A 17,524-nucleotide genomic window follows, 5' to 3' on the forward strand; every position below is an offset into this window, starting at 1 on the left:
TTGTGATGCTGTTCAGTCGGTATGGAAGTATTATGACTGCTCATTGTAGGAAATCATTCACACATCGAGCTCAGAAATGAAAAAATAGCACTAAAGTTTCTGGCACTATCTGACCTGATGTGACATTACCTTATACAAATTCTGCCCGTTACCAAAAACACTGGGAGCCGTCTGTGCTGTGGTGAGTTCCACAATGTGTGTGGATTCAGCAAGCAGTTTTCAGCCTTTTAGTTTCAGCCCATTTATGCTCGCCACCTTGGCTACCAACACAATACTGGACAACTCATCTCTTCATCAAAGTCCGCCTGAGCTCCACTAACGCGCCGATACATCCATGTCCTTCACGTAGGTGCGAAAGAGAAGTTCTGAGCTCCCAGAAGATATCTGTGTTGCAGAAAGATGTTAACCCGGGGAGGAGAAAGCAGCAATCCAAGAGGGACCCAACAGGTCACTCTTCGCCAGCCGGACACTAAACACTCTAGCTTCCCTCTGAGAAAGAAAGGATGGAAGCCACTCCAGCAGTGGCCTGAGAGATGAGGCACTAGGGCATTGTGGGGGATAAGATCAACATATCAAGAGCGGACAATGAACCTAGAATGATGGGCACAGAGAGATGGGTTTAATCAGCTTTACCTTAGGTGTTTCATGACATGGCTTCTGTATACTTATCCACCGCTGTGCTTTACCAACCTCCGTCTACGTGCCGCACCCAATGCCCCCAGGTGCCCCATCACTTCTCAGAACCTTCCATATGTTGGAGCTGCTCCTCTGCACTGAACTCCAGATGTAGAGAAGAACTATCTTCGGCACTGAATTCAAGCGGAGTCCAGAGGCTCAACTTATAGACCTCTGCCTCATCGCCTCGGCTTCCTGGTCCACCAAAAATCTATCTCCCTTACCCTCCCTCTGGGTGCTGACCTCATGAATCCACACTGCACATATGTAAATATGCTGTAGCTTTGCATTCTGATTAGAGAGATTTGTCTTTTTATGGCCACTGCTCGTGTTATAACCTTGCCACAAAAGACTTCTATTTGATCTGTGTATTGGAGTCGGAATGAACAAGGAGCACACAATCAAATAACATACCCCCACGAGATCCCCTCACCCTTATGATAGCGCTGCAACATGAGACTGTGAGGAGGGGATGTAAAGGACAGCACCCATGGCAGGTAAGAGGACTCAGAGGCCCCGGTGGAGACCACGTAACTCTAACCACCCTTCACTGTGTGCCAGAACTGCAAGGACACTGGGGGTTACATTGGAGGAAGAACTGCGCTGTACTGAGTGGCAGCCTCATGGCGCCGGGGGAGGTCTGAGTCAACAATGCCTGACTTTAAAATGGCGGATGCACTGCGCGGAGTTTGGCAGCACCGTCTTAACCATGTTGCCACAGTGTGGCAGATGCAGATGATTCTTAGTCAATCTTACTGCAGTGCAGCGCTACTCCTCTCACAACCACACAATAACTCTCCAGGTATGACAGTGGGGAAGGGGAGGTCGCCGGAGAAGTCAGCCCTGGATGTCCCTGAGGGATAACCTGGGGTTAAATCGGACTGCGGTTCTCATCTCTCCAATATCCCGTGTTTATACTAGACATCTTCAGAGGAACCGTGAATATTACCCTGACCGGGGAGACAGAGCAATATGGCTGATGCCCGGTGGAGCTGCCTAGACCGCTATAGAGGAGATCGGCTTTGGTTCACCCCCTCGGCCGTCACCTACCCAGCTGGACATTGGACATTGTTTTCCTCGTCTCTCCGCTGTGTCCCCTTACCCCCCCCCCCCCTCCGACCGGGTAACATTGTTTTTTATATGTCTTTGTACTGTGTAACCCTGTAACTAATGTAACTTGTAACTCACTTGTCCTCATGTAAAGCGCTCTGATACCTCTGGGTCTAGCCAGCGCCATATAAAACTCTTCAAATAAAAATAAAAATAAAATAAAATATGGCAATCACTTGAATTCAATGTTTGTGTTCTGGCTACTCTCATTCGGGTCCAAGGTCAACAGTTTTATATGAATGTCAACAACACTGAACTCCTGTTCCAACTGAGCGGTCATGAGGTTAGCGATACCAAACTTCAGGTACATATGCACTGCAAGCGTGAACCACTTCTATTTTTGTTACTGGGGGGGCGATATTGCAGCACCACTACAAAACCAGCTCTCAGTAGCAAAACCGAAAACTGGCCCCCACCTCTGCAAAACAGGCCCCACCCCTCCGGCCTCCAGGGGAAATGCCTGCTACGCCCATTCCGGCCCTGGTGTCTGGAACAGTAGTATGTTTATTGGCTCCCATTGAAATAATGTTACAAAATAAGCTATATAAAACTATGTAAATAAATAAATAAGAATACTTGTAGCTAGAGGCGAGGAATAGTTGCATGGTATTGCAATATTCCCAGACAGCACTATGTGCAGTTAGCTTTTACATTACATATATTTTTTACACAACTGTACAGTGTGAGGTTTAGGAAGATCCAGAGATTTACCTTAAATTATGAAATGTTTGATGAAGTGAAGAAACATGGTGTCTAGGCTCCAAAGTCTTGATAGGTGCATCTTAATGTAGTAATAATAAGAGCGGTTTCTCAATTTATGAGTTATAGGATTAGAGTTGCATAAATGTACAAAATTGTGGACTTTGCAAATTTACACTTTTTATAAAACTTTACCCGCTTGACACACCGCAAAGCTGGCCAGGTTTAAAACAAGTGAAGGAAAAAGTGGGCCCTGCACTACAGGGTTAAAGTTCATTCTGCTGGGCACGACTATCATCGCATCACTAAGCACCTGCTTACCATTTACCTTCAGTGGCACAAACACCTTTTCTTTGCCAGTCGGGTCTACTAAAAGCAGAAGAAGATGATGATAGGTTGTCAAGTGGTGGCTGTTGTGTGTGCCTGCTTCCACTCAGGATTTGCACCGCCCTAAGTGACAGAAGGGGAATAGGACCCGTTTTAATCTGATATCCTGTATATCTGTTGTAGGGACTTTGGTCACCAAATTAAAGCCATGTCTTAGCAAAATGAGGGGATGTTACACTCTTTCACAAAGTTATAAGACAAAGGGGATCTGCCTGTAAGCTGCCACTACCCTCTGGACTCTGTGAGGAAAATCAGCGCTTCCAAACCTTCACGCCTCGCGGAACCCGCTGCGCGGTTCCCGCATCGCAGAGGGGCACTCACCATTCTCCTGTAAGCTGCTGCTGGGGTCAAACAGGGGTTGAGGGCTGCGAGCTAAGGGCTAGGACTCCATATCCCAGGAGCCCCAGGAACCCGCGCCCGTTCCACCTGGGCTGCTCTCCCTCCCCGCCCCGCCCCCAACAAACCTCCCAATATTATCGTCACAGCTATATAAATAAGCGAGCATACCGCTGCGCGGGAGCGCGCGGGAGCTCGCCGGGAGAAGCCCGGGACAAGGGCAGGACCGTCTGTGGCCGTCCGGGGCCGAAGGAGGCCGGGCTGGGCCACACCCCTAACATTTCACTTGCTCATTCTATTCTGTCCAAGGTGATGCCCTCGCCGGCACCATGTGAAACTCCATCAAGGGAGGGGGGCAGCAATACAGGGACGCTGGACAATTATTTTAAATCTGCCAAAGGAGATGGGGCCAAAGAAAACTCCCTAGAGAGACGTAGGGCGGAGCGACGACGTTCCATTGAATCCATGAAGAGTAGATCCTTGATAGAAATCACTCCGTATCCTATCTCTCAGGTGGAAGGTACGCCCCCCAATAGCTCAAATCTCCCGCCCCTTGAGGATTTCCCCCTTTTACTTCGGGAAATTTCAAGTACCCCCGGTATGGAGCCTCCAAAGATTATAGATACAACTCCTCCCATGACAAGCACCACCCCAGTGAATCTGGTCACTCAAACTCCCGTTTTGAATATGAACAAGAAGAGTAAGCCAAAAGCAAGTGTTGTGGTAGAGTTGCACAGGCCTCCACCTAGCAAACGCTGTAGGAAGTCAATGGGGGGGGCGGGGTAAAACTAAACTTTCTCACTTAGATTTTGGGAAAAAACATACTAACATACTCCAATTTGGGAAGGAGAATGAGACCGCGCCTACTGTTGTCCCCTCTAAGGTCCCAAGTCCTAACATAGCTAGTAATAACAGTGATCCAGTGGCCAACACATCCAACATAAACCCCCCGTCCATATCAATGGGGAGTATAGAATTCCTATTCCGTTCCCTTCTCCAGCCCATTAGCGATAGTCTGAAAAAAGTAGAGATTAGGCTTACTCTACTAGAGACATCCCTTACTACCTTGAACACCTTAGTTAGTAAGCAATCCAATAATGTTGGACCTTATCCACCTGTTGGAAACCCTCCTAAACCAGGAGCCTCAAAGGGTGCCAACAAACTCCCCCCTCTGAGCGCATCTATTGCCCCCCCCTTGCAGCCACTAATGGCTATCTCAGTCGAGGCACCGCGCAATATTCTAGCCAGTAGGCCCTCACAACCAACAGCCGCTGCCTCCCAAAACTCCCAGATAGGGACCAATGATGGCCACCAAGAAACTGACAGCGCCCTTGTATCTTCCCCTGGTCGGCCAGTCCCAAGACCACGGAGACCAGATCTTCCGCCAGAAGCTAATAGTCTAACGGTGGTACTAGCAGGCGCCCCCCACCTAAGATCAGGAGAATATGAAGACTATCAATCCCTAAAAAAAAAGGTGATTAAATGGCTGAATTGGAACCGACCCCTACCATCACATTTTAACAATGAAATCATTATGGTTAGAAGGGTCCCCTGGCTAGGGAGGACTAGAAAATCAATAATTGGGGACTGTATTTTGGTAACTTTTAAAGATCCGGGCACTGTCTTACATATTTGTGAAGGTGTTAATCGTTCACTGGATTCTACCATTCAGACCCTTCCAGTATCCTTTTTCTTCCCTCCAATTCGCATGCACAATGCTCCATTGCATGATGAATGGATAAGGGTGGAACACAGGCGTAGACCCAAGGATTTTGCACAACGCCCTATTCCTCAATTGCCAGATACACCCTATTTTCACTTCAACCGTTTTAATTGCTTGAATAGCTTGGATGGGGTTGATTGACTCTCCGTATATAACCCAGTGCCCCGGGACAACGGCTCCTGCACATTTTCTGAGCCATTTACCTCGATAGTTGGACAAACTCCTGGACCATCAAGGGGCCCAGTGACTCCGGTTAATGGCACCACAGTACTTTTTGATATATTTGGCCATAATGTTGATATTGTATCTGGAATATCGAATGAGCTAGTGCTTGCGGACAACGGCCCTTGTAGACTTCTTGAGCCACCTGCCCTTGTTGTTGGTAATGAGTTAGAACCCTTGATTGATACGGTGTCTGAAACCATCCCCTTTAACCCTTCTGGCACCGCAACTAACACTCCCAAACACCTGAGGTTAATTTGCTGGAATGTTGCTGGACTGGCCAATAAATTGGGTGACCCGGACTGGGCAAATTACATCGAGACTGGAGACGTATGTATGTTCCAGGAAACCTGGGCCAGAGAGGATTACGGTCACCAAGGCTACATGTCATTTTTCATTCCAGCTAGGTGGGAAGGCAAAGGTCGTCCATCAGGGGGGCTTAAGACCTGGGTTGCATCTCATTTGGGCTGTGTGGCAACACGGTTGTTGGCTAATTCTGAAGACATTCTTGTGGTTTCATTATCCTGGCCTAACCAAGTCAAACTTATTTTAATTAACATTTATTCTAGGCCAGTGGGAATTGCAAAGGAATCACCGACCATAGATGAACTCTCGAATTATATATCTGAATTACCGAGTGATTCATTTTATGTGGTAGGAGGGGATTTTAATTCCCACTTTGAGCCACTACCTGGTCTTCTGGAGGGGTTTTCATTGGAAGAAGAGGTTAGATGGGCAGTGCCCCCAGTGGATGGTCCCCCGCCAAAGGCATGGACCCCACTAGCACTACAAATCACAGCCCTTACCCTAAAGTTTGGAATTAGAGCCTGCAACGGGCGATTGAAATCTGACATACCCAGTAAAACCACCTATAATAGACTGGGAAGGGAGTCTCGGCTGGATTATGTCTTGGCCCAAATAGTGAAGTGGCCAATAGTTCAGGACTTTAGGGTGATGGAGAGGTCCGACAGTGACCACAATCCGCTTGAGCTTGATCTTATCCATCCTGGCCCCCAAGCACTCGGGATCAATGCGGAAGGGAATAAACCTCCTCTTCTCCTCGATAATAGCAGGAAAAGGATCAGGTGGGAGCACTTGGTTACAAGCAAGAACAAACTCCCCATGCTCTATGATGGGATAACTCCCATCTTGGAAACCGTGGGGAGTTTGGTTACCGAGGCAAACAACAAAGATTCCCAGGCCAAATTGTACAAGGCTCATGAGGACCTTATAAAAGCTGCGGCCCCCCATCTCTCCTGCAGTTCACGAAAGCCAAGAGAGGGGCGGCAAGGTAAATTATCATGGTATAACCCAGCATGTAGAAGGGCAAAAGCAGAACTCCTCAGACTAATTAAAGAGGGGCTAGGGGGGGATAGCTTAAAACATAGTAGGCGAGCCTACAAGAAACTTGTTGCCCATGCTAAGGCCGAATGGGAGGAAAATCAGTGGGAAGAACTCACCTAGGCACTATCGACCCAAAACCATCGTTTGTTTTGGAGGATAGTGAGCGGGGCGTCGGGGAACTTACAATCGGCACTAGAGCCCAACATTGCTCCAGAGATGTGGCAGGCACACTTCCAGTCCTTATACAGCTCTGAGCTGGGAGAATCTCTTGCTGTAACTGAGGCGGGCTGGCCGGGTTACGAAGGGGAGTCAATAACGTTGGGTGAGGTCACTGCTGCCATTTCAGCTCTGGCTTCGGGAAAGGCGCCGGGACTGGATGGCTTACCAGGGGATATGTTTAAGCAAGAGCCCATTGTCTGGGCGCCCTATCTCACTGCCCTTTTTAATGGAGTCCTTGACGGTATGGAAGTCCCTAGTACTTGGCTGGGGGCGGAGGTGGTCCCCATCTTCAAAAAGGGCTCGCCTCTGCTCCCAGCCAACTACAGACCCATCAGCTTAATAGACGTAGCACAGAAGCTGTTTGGTAGGGTTTTACTGAATCGGCTACAGGATTGGATGGAGGAGGTGGGTGCCCTTAGCCCCTATCAGGCGGGATTTAGGAGAGGGGTATCCACAGTGGACCAGGTTTTTAGATTGAACCTCATCTATTGGAGGGCAGCAAAATTCGAGGGCGGTAGTCTGTACACAATTTTTGTGGACTTACGAGCCGCCTTTGATCTGGTGCCTAGGGGGAAACTCTGGAGCGTCCTGGCAGAGATGGGCGTCCCCCCGGATATCCTATTAATCTTACAGAGGCTTCATCACAATAATTATGCCCGAGTGAGGTGTGGGCGTTCGGGGGAACTGACCGATAGATTCCCCGTTGGCCGGGGGGTAAGACAGGGATGTGTGTTGGCACCGACCCTGTTTTGCCTCTTCGTCAACGGGGTAATCGCTCACCTAAATGCCACCGATTATACTGACGCCCCCAAACTGAATGGCAGCAGGGTGCCCGCAATTATGTTTGCGGACGACACCCTGCTGCTATCCAAAACCCCAATGGGGATACAGAGGATCCTTGATTCTTTTGTGGCCTTCTGCACCAACAGGGGGCTAGAAATCAATGCGACAAAAACCAAATTCATGGTTTTGAACCCGAGTCAAAAATTGCGGCCAAATCCGCAATTGGGAGCTGTTCGACTTGAGAGAGTATCCACCTTTGAATATCTCGGTGTGACTCTTAACGAAACCATGTCTTGGGGATCCCATCAGACTAGGGCAAACCTCAAGCTCATACAAACAACTGGGGGTATTGCCCGGATGATGACTGGTTCATCATACCGTCCATTGGGGGCACTAATCCAGATATATAAGGCCCAGGCTAGGGGAGCGATTATGTATGGGGCGGAATTGTGGGGTCATATCCCTTGCCGGAATCTGTCACTAACGGAAAATAAGTTCATAAGACGGATAGCCGCACTACCGCCCAGCACTCCGCTCCTCCCCTTGAGGCTTGATTTGGGTCTACGACCGCTAGCCGATGAAATAAGTCTGAGACCCATAGCTTTCTGGCGTAGGTTGTGGAGCAGTAACGATCTTGCAGAATATAGGGCGGAATTGGTCGAACTACTGAACCACCCAAAAGCGCTTGACATCCCCTGGGTCAAAAACATCCAAGCCACTTGTATGGAACTAGGGCTCCCTGACTTATGGACAGATCCGGCGAATGCGGTATCAAACATCTCCAAAAGGTCCCTGGCCAACACATATCATGAACAAAAATTAGCTAGGGCCCGAGTAATGCAGGCAGAAGGGTCCTTATCTTCTGTGTTTTTGCAAAGCAAGGACCTTTATAGGTTTGAGAAGGTATTGGATCCTATCTTCCCTGCACTTGCCAGGAAGCTGTTTCTCCAATGGAGATACGGCACGCTGCCCTTCCGTTCTTTTACAAGCACTTGGGCACCATGCTCCATTACAAAGCAGTGTCCGGCCTGTGATGCCATGGAGGAAACCGATCTACATGTGGTTTTCTTCTGCCCAGCCTACAAGGCAGCTAGAAAATACTGGCTCCTCCCACTGATAAGGAATATGGGCTGTAGGGAATATGCACCAATGTATAGGATTTTAAAATCTGATGTCTCTGGCCCAACTGCTTTTGCATTAACAAAATTTTTTATTAAGGTTTGGTACACGCGCAACCGTATTTTAAAGACGTTGGGTCCTTCTTAAAATTTCAGATGTATAGTTCTTAAAGCATTCGTGTATATACATTTCAATGGTTTTATCCTTGTATGAATTGATTTATTTGTGATGTATATGTGTACTGTTCATCTTTTATGGCCAAATGGCCGAAATAAAGATTGGAAATGAATGAATAAGACAAAGTGATGAGAGGCAATACAAATTTAGTACAAGAATGAGTCAAAAGACAATAATAATTACTTCTCAAATTTTCTTTGGTTAGGGTTGCCATTCTTTTATTTTTCACATCCTTTGCACATTTGCGTTCAGCCAACGCGTTTCACCCTAAACAGGGCTTCTTCAGGGCAAGAAAAAATGGTAGGCAAGGTTCACATGTTCACAGTTCAAAGCACCAGTGGCGAAATACGTGAAAAACGTCCCTTATGTTTTATTTTTATTTTGACAGTTTTGTATAGCGCGAACAAGACCCTTGCCGGTATCAGAGCGCTTTACAAGGCACATAAAGGTGATTTGACAAATACATAAGAATACGATGACTTAAGCAAATACATTCCTGGTTAAAGTTATCGACTAGCACAAATCAGCAGGTATTTATAACAAAGTTCAGGTGAATCTAGCTAAGAAGATCGCTTTCCCTTGTTTTTTGAAGAAAGCAGCGGATGGATTCAGTCTTGTTTCTGTGGGTAAGGCGTTCCAAATTCTTGGGGCCATTCCTCAGAGGGTACGGTTGTAAGTTTTTTTCTAGTAGAAAAGTTGTGGTTTAAGTAGAAGATTATCAGAACTCCTAGTTGTTCTGCTACCACTCAATAGTACTAGTTTCTCTGCAAGCTATCTTGGTGTTTTTTGGTGCAATGCCTTGTGAGTCATACAGGCGATTTTCAAATAGATTCTGACCTCAAAAGATAACCAGTTGAGGGCACGAAGGTCGGGGGAAATGTGGCAGTTTCTTCTGGAGCCAGTGATGAGTCTAGCAGCAGTATTAATTGAGGCTCTTAGCGGAGAGGTTGTTGATCTGGGAAGGCCGCAGAGAGCGACACTCCCATAATCCACTCTGGGGACTACTAGAACTTGGACTGCCTGTTTAAAGTCATTTGTGGGTATGAATGGTTTTAGTCTTCTCAGGGTGTTCATCTGGAAATGGGCTCCTTTAGTTGCAGCGCTTATGTGTTTCTGCATGTTTAGATTATTGTCCAGAGTTATTCCTAGGGATTTCTCAGAGTCAATGTCGCGATCGCGGTTCATCCCCTTCGAGGCAGGGCTTCAGTGTCACTTATTCGTTTTGGTAAAATCCACAACAGATACAATACACAAAGAAGGCCACTGGGGGGCGCATGGAACACCATGCACTACAATACGCAGAAGCCTTCTGTGCACCGTGCCGGAAGAGGAAGCTTCGGGTGAAGCTACCAAGCCCCTCCTGTTTACAGGAGCGGGGCTTGACAATTGTGATTCCTGGCTGGTAATGGACGCGACCAGTAAACCTTCCTGAATACTACCAGAAGCAACTTCCCCGTTTCCTCCAGACTCCGTGACTCAGGTACTGTTTATTAGCCTCAGCGGAAAACAGTGCAGGAGCGCTTATCTTTTCTCTGCATTTCCGTGGGGCTGTGACTCGTTATTTTTCACCAGAACTCCCCATTTAAAGCGCTGGTGCGCTTGTGGTTACTATACTTTGCTGCGGTGTGAAAGCGTTTTATGTTTTGCCATTCCTTGATGATTTTGTGACTGTGCTGGAGCTCTTCATTTTGCCATTCCTTGATGATTTTGTGCATGCACTGGAGCGCTTAACGTTTTACCATTATTTGCTGATTTTATTAGAACGCTGGGGCGCTTTATGGTTTGCCAGTTCTTGCTGATTTTGAGCGTGCGCTCGAGCGCTTTATATTTTGCCATTCCTTGCTGATTTCTGTACTACAATTTACGAAGAAGAAGTACATAAACATTTATGTTTCCTGAACCTTGATACCATAACTCGGTATCTATACTTGCAAAGACTCACTGCTATGTTCTATGTCTCCCCCAGACATAAGGCTCCTACTTTCCTGTGACCATCATCTATGGTATAGGAACTGAAACAGGACTAGAGGATCTGTCCTTTCGGCAGTGTTTATTATTTTATCCACTTCCCTTTTCCCCGGGGTACGCTGGCGCATAGTAGTGTTAGAATCACTCTGTAAGTGGGCGCATCCAGGGGAAGAAGGGGGAATTTCTGCGCACCATTGCTCCTGCTGACCATCTTCCGCGGTTAGTGGTTCCATTACAATATTACCACTGGCGTTGTGACAGTCACTAATGCGAGGTTAGCCATCGAGTGCAGTTAGGTGCTGCATCCATTCTCGGATCGTGTCTGTTTGTTTGGGGGGAGCGATGAGGAGGAATTCTGGTTTTAGTGTGTTAAGATTTAGATGGTTATTTGCCAGCCAGATCTGTGTTTTTTGGAGCGTTGAGTTAAGGGACTTGATGTCTTCAAGAGAGTTGAGTCAGTCAAGTGCGTGCCACTTCCAAAATTCTGACTGTCCTTGCCATAGATAACAAAGATTGTGCGCTGCTAAGCAACTTCGGTTATTTTTGATGTTTTTCGGAAGTTTCCGGGGATGGACTTATTTACTGAAAAACATCAGAAGTAACCGAAGTTGCTTAGAAGGCGCACAATCTTTATCTATGGCAAGGACAGTCAGAATTTTGGAAGTGGCATGCACTTGACTGACATAAGGGACGTGGTTGACGTATTCCGCCACTGGTGCTTTCAACTGTGAGCATGTGAACTGTGCCTACCATTTTTTCTTGCCCTGAAGAAGCCCTGTTTAGGGTGAAACGCGTTGGCAGAACGCAACTGTGCAAAGGATGTAAAAAATAAAACAACTGCCTTACATCACTTTGGTCTGATTGCATTTTATCTGTGGCCATGTGGCAGCTGGTCCTTTGAGGTGGGCAATACACGTGCTATAAAACATTAGTGACTAGACTGGGCAGTGCACTGTTAATTAACCTTGATGCCATTCTGTGTTTTGATAGTTTCTTCACAAAGTTATCTAACTTCAGGAATGGCGCTTTCTTTAGCCCATACCTAGGTAGGATGCCGGGTCTGTGGACAGTTTACATGCAATTAATTCCATCATCTCCACACTCTAATAACACAAAATATGCCAACCAGTTGTATGTGATTTCATAGAACAATTTCATGGAATACCATTACTGATAAATCATTTCATCTAAACTGTTTAAGGAAAATTTTCAAAATGAATGGCATTTACCTTTTCATAGAAACCAATTTAGAGAACGGCTTTTTAGACAAAATTGGCTTTAGAATTCCTGTTTTGTTTTTTCAAGGAAAACCAATGGTTGCAGGTCTTTCTTTCAGGAACAGTTTTGTTGGAGATATTTATATCAGTGTTTTACTTCAGGTGACATTATTTCATTTTTATATCTTTTACATTGTCATGCTATAGCTTTGGATGTTTTTAATTCACTGACCCATCACAACCCCTAAACACATTCATACATGCCCCTCAAAACCCCTCACCACACCTAAACCTACACTCACTTCTGAAGCCTATATGCCCTTTCTACCCCAAAAATGCAATCCCTAAACCATAGTCATTCACTACCCCTAACTCCACCCATTCCAGAACCCTAAAAAACACTTTCTACGCCTAAATCCCCTTAAACCACCTCTGCACACCCAAACGCCACCATCCCTGAACCCTAAAAAAAACCTCGCCGCCTTTAAACAGCAGCCAGCCATGACCCATAAGAGCTATCACCCTTTACTACTCATTCTCGAACTCTAAAAAAAAAACCTTTCTGATATAAACTCCACTCCAGCCCTGAATCCTCAAAAACCCTCACCACCCTAAAGTCCACCCTATCCTGAATCCTAAAATCCTCTTCACCACCCCCAGCCGCAACCTATAATTGAACCTTAAAAACCCTCACCAGCCCTAAACTCCATCCATCCAGGAACCCTAAAACCCCTCAACACCCTTACACTTCGCCCATCCATGAACCCTAAAAAACTCTTTCTATGCCTGTACTCCAAGTATTCCTGTCCCTTAAATACCCCTTGTCACCTTCCCTGAACCTAAAAAAAAACCATTAGTCCTAAACTCCACCCAAATTTAAAGTTATTTTTGATTTTTCCTTAAAATTATCTTTCCTTTATTGTTGTGTAAATACTGGGACAGACCAACACATCTGGCATTCTTGCAGTGAATGCATATGTCTTGTATACAGGGACTGAACAAAGTCAAAAGCATGCCTCTCTTAATGTGGCCCTTTGTTTCACCTCCAGTGCACCATGGTGTGAGGCACCCGGCCCGGATACTCCACCAAAAGACCTGATGGACCCTTAAGGTGAGCCATTGTTATGGGTCCAGCCGGTATTTTATAATCACCCTCTCTGCCTGCATTTGCTCCTCCAAACAAGGAAGACAACGTGCAGGCGCAGTCTGAAAATTACACCAGGACACTTTAGAATACTTGTGTGGGGGGCAACGTCTTGGCAGGGTAGACGACGTCCACCAGGTGAAAATAATGGGTAGACGGCATCCACCCAATGAAAATAATGGGTAGACGGCATCCACCCAATGAAAATAATAGCTAGACTGCATCCACCCAATGAAAATAATGGGTAGACGGCATCCACCCAATGAAAATAATAGGTAGACGGCATCCACCCAATGAAAATAATGGGTAGATGGCATCCACCCAATGAAAATAATGGGTAGACGGCATCCACCCAATGAAAACAATGGGTAGACGGCATCCACCCAATGAAAATAATGGGTAGACGGCATCCACCCAATGAAAATAGTGGATAGACGGCGCCTACCTGTCACGTGTACCCTCGACCTGTGCCCTGGTTAGCCCTCATTAGTACCAGCTCAACACCTGAATCCACCAATCAACACATGGAAGGTGCCCATCAAACTTTTGCAAAGCGCCTGTCACGGTTTTGACCCAGGACCATGCTGCTTTCAGGAATTTGAAACCGTTTTTTCACTGTACATTATGAACTAACTAGATAGTGGAATATGTGGAGAGTGTTTAAAATCCATAATTCGTCTCTTCTTTTACATCTCAGATTATAATTTGGCAGGATGCGCCTCTGAACCTTCTTCCAAGTGGATGACCAAGACACAAACAAGTGACCGCTTCTCTGCCCCACAAAAAAATCCGAGAAATGCCTCGGCAGGTTATTTTATTTATTTAAGAGTTTTATATAGCGCTGGCAAGACCCGCGGGTGTCACTGCGCTTTACACAAGTACATGCTCATATCAAAATAGCGAGTATGCAGCTCCCGTGTCTTCATTTGTTGAGGTCTCTCCCTGGTTTTCCCTGGCTGGTGCGGTGAGAGAGGGGCAGATAACCGAAAGCATTAAAGTGTAAGGAGTCACCCCTTAAACTACCAGCATTGCTCCTTCCCACTGAAGCAGCACGCAGAGACGCGCCTGCCCGTTGTGGAGCCACTGGGCCTCACATCCGCCCCAACCTCTACCCGCGCACTAAACTACAAACCTGCCCCCAGTATATAAATCAGGGCTGCGCTCAGCCAATCGGGAGGCTCAGAATGCGGGCACTAACCCCGGGTAATTGCAGCTTTGTAGATTAATGGGCACGGACACGAATCCGAAAGAGAGAGTGCGCGAGCTTATTGCTATGCGGGGCGGATATGGGGACGTGTGCTCGTAAACGCCATTTTGCCCACTTGCTGTTGATGTTACCTACTGTTAACTGCCCTTCCTCTTTTTTGTGTGCCATCAGCTGTGGGAGGGGAGTCGATAATGATTAATACCCTGAACAGAGGGAACTAACGCTTAAATGTACTGTAAATCCCCAGGGTGCCCTTTTATTTTCCAATTTACTTTTTTATGAGTGTATTTAGCTTAGAGAGTTTAATTTGTGAAAAAAATGATTTCTAGCTCTGCTAGGTAGTGCCATGTATAAGATGAGAGTACTATTCAACCACTCAAAAAAACATATAATGCAAAGTTATTATTGAATTTAATTTTTAAACCACAATCTTCAAACTACTGAAAATAGTCATCTGGGAAATCCCCAATATCCCTGTCCGCTGCGCGGGTGATCGGATGTCATAGAGTGCCTAGACGCCTTCGCCTCTAGGATGACGCATGACATTTGACTTCGGGTGTTTTTTATGGATTACTTATTTAAACGTGTTAGGTGCCAATGCGTGGTTATCTCTTCGGGGGTAGCATTACCTACATGCCACCCGTGAGTTATTCTTTTCCCCACACTTCTGTTTGTCATCTTTACATTATTTAATTCGTTCTTACGCCCCCCCCCCCCCCTCCCCCGCCTGTAGCGAGCCCTCTGGTGGTAGGGGTGGATGCGTGGCGTCTTATACTAATCTGAGGCTTACATCACGCGCCGATCTGGGATTCGACGTCTCTTTTCGCCGCTAAATTACGACGAAAGTGCCGGCTGAAGGGGTCTCAGGTGATACAGAGCCTCACAACAGCCTGGCATCGGCGCTTCCCACCAGGCGCCAAACTGGTCTGTTGTTGCTTAACATTTTTGAGGCCGTTCGTCCTCGACTGACAGCGCACTGCGGTTAGAAGCCCTTACCTTACGTGTAAGTAAAGCGTGCGGATTGTGTGAAATCGAGTCAAATTCCGCGGAAAGGGTGAGGAGGTCACGTCGATCGCGACCTGTGTTTGTCATATGCAGGGCTGGCTTTAGAGCTGGCGGTGCAAGGTGCGACAATCTTTGTTGGCGACCCCCTCCCCCCCCCCCCCCCCCCATGACCACCTCCACCATGCATTCCCATTTCCCACACCACCACCCTTTAACAGTGCCCAAATCTCCATTACCACTCTCTGTCAGATGCATATATAGCGCCACTCATACCAGTGTAGGGTGTCAGAGCACTTTGCATCACACACACGTTATACAGAGACAATCAATCATGCGTGTGAAACTCAGGTATAGGAAAGTCCATAAGACAGAGGACTACAAGGTGTAGGACTCATATGTCATCAATACTGTAGGCATTATAGTTTAATAGTGCTTGGTCTAGGGAAGCACACACTCAGAATTTAAAAAGCAACACCATAGTTGGGTGTTCTCCTTAATAATAATATATTTCTGCCCAAATTAATCCTTTTTCCAACATTAATCTTTCCTAAATCTATACTATGCAGAATGCATGCAGTTCTTTGATAAAAGTTAATAGTTCAGTACAAATACAAAGTGCAAATAATGTAAACAGGTCAATGGGTTACTGCTGTTAAAAGAGACATCATTTTGTTACTTGCAATTTATAAGATCCAATCCTATATTAGGATTTTAACTTATGAATTGCAAGTGACAAAATTATGTCTCTTTTAAAAGCAGTAACACACTGACCTATTTACATTATGTGCACTTTGTAATTTGCTCGGTATTTATTTTCTGCAACATGCGCATTAACCCTCTGCACTACTTTATAGTGAGGCAATACACAAATTAAACGAAACTCCAATCTCTCTTCAGGAAGAACATTCATCACAGGATTTATTTATCCTGACATATTTTTGTTGCCCGGAAATAGCTGGAGGAAACGAACGCTGCAGCAGGTCCTTTCAATTAATAATAAACATGCAAACACGGCAGCGCCCCCCGGAAGCCAGCCCCCGGTGCGCGGTGGCACCGGTCGCACCGCCCTCGAGCCGGCCCTGGTCATATGACGTCTAGTTTCGGGTGTCTTTGCACCGTCCGCGGCGCCCACCCCATGGATGGTTGGTGAGGTCAGAAGCTGCTCCGGGACTTACGGACCTGCCGGCGGGGGGGCGGGGGGGGGCGCGTATGACCACGGGGGTGGTCCTCGGGCCCACAGATGTGCGCAGGCCTCCAGCCCAGGAGCTTTGGCGCCAGAACCGAGGCCCGCGCAGCTGGCGAGGGTGAAGACCCCCTGCCGGGAGGGGCATGGCACAAGTAAAGAGGGCCCCTACCTGCCCGCGTGCGGTCCGAGTCCAGCGTCCGCCGGCGTGGCCCAACAAACACCAACACTAGCCAATCAACCTTCCGGCGGGGAGAGGGCGTTCACCCAGGGGCAGCGCCGAAGTTCGCCCAGGGCGGGCTGTGCGTCCTTCTCCCGGGGTCCAGCACCGTCCAGCAGGCGCGTGAGGCCTCAGTGGGACCAGGAAGAAGCCGCCTGTCCGCCCGGGGGTGCTGAGCCTGCGGCTGGGTGGGACATGGCACGGGCTGGTACTGAGCAAACAGCGCCTGAGCTTTGGACCCGAGCAGGAGGCGCTCCACCTGCGCGGCGCTTTGCATGCGTCGCCTGTCAGGGAAACACGGGAGCCTGGCAGCGGGCTGTGACCACAAGGAGGTGCGGGGCTGTCTGTCTGCCTGTCGCCTGCGGCCGCTGTTTGCCTCCATGACACAGGTGGAGGCGAGGCGAGGCGTGCGCGCCAGCCCTCGGGTCCCCATAGAGACAGCCACAAACACCGAGGGGGGCCACGGGCAGGACACGCAGCTTCAAGGCCTTGCTGTACAACGGAGCTCCGAAAATAGCAAGGCCCCCAGCCAACCGTGCTCAAAAGCACAACATTCAAGCAAGGCAGAGCACTGCAAGGATGCAACGGGAGTACCACCGTTCAAGGCCCCAAAGAACACGTTTCCTTCTGGGAGGGTCTTGCAGGTGGATACTCACCTTGTGAATGTTCACAACGCATCAAACTAGGGTGACCAACTGTCATTGGTCCAAATTCAGGACGGTGAGTGTAAACATTCAGGACAAAGGGTCAAAATTCAGGACAAAACTTCAGGACAAAAGGTACGTT

General features: G+C 47.5%; 1 protein-coding gene across 1 annotated transcript in view; it reads right to left on the reverse strand.

The window, feature by feature from the left end:
• The window catches only part of LOC144817820 (phospholipid-transporting ATPase ID-like), an 892,949-nt gene extending 875,693 nt beyond the window's left edge, over window positions 1–17,256 (reverse strand). The window contains exon 1 of the mRNA XM_078674658.1: window positions 16,691–17,256. The gene's annotated coding sequence lies outside the window, so the exon portion shown is untranslated. The remainder of the gene's footprint in view (window positions 1–16,690) is intronic.
• Window positions 17,257–17,524: the final 268 nt, after the last annotated feature.

The sequence above is a fragment of the Lissotriton helveticus genome, chromosome 2_1 (genome assembly GCF_964261635.1).
Source record: "Lissotriton helveticus chromosome 2_1, aLisHel1.1, whole genome shotgun sequence".
Taxonomy (NCBI): Eukaryota; Metazoa; Chordata; class Amphibia; order Caudata; family Salamandridae; genus Lissotriton; species Lissotriton helveticus.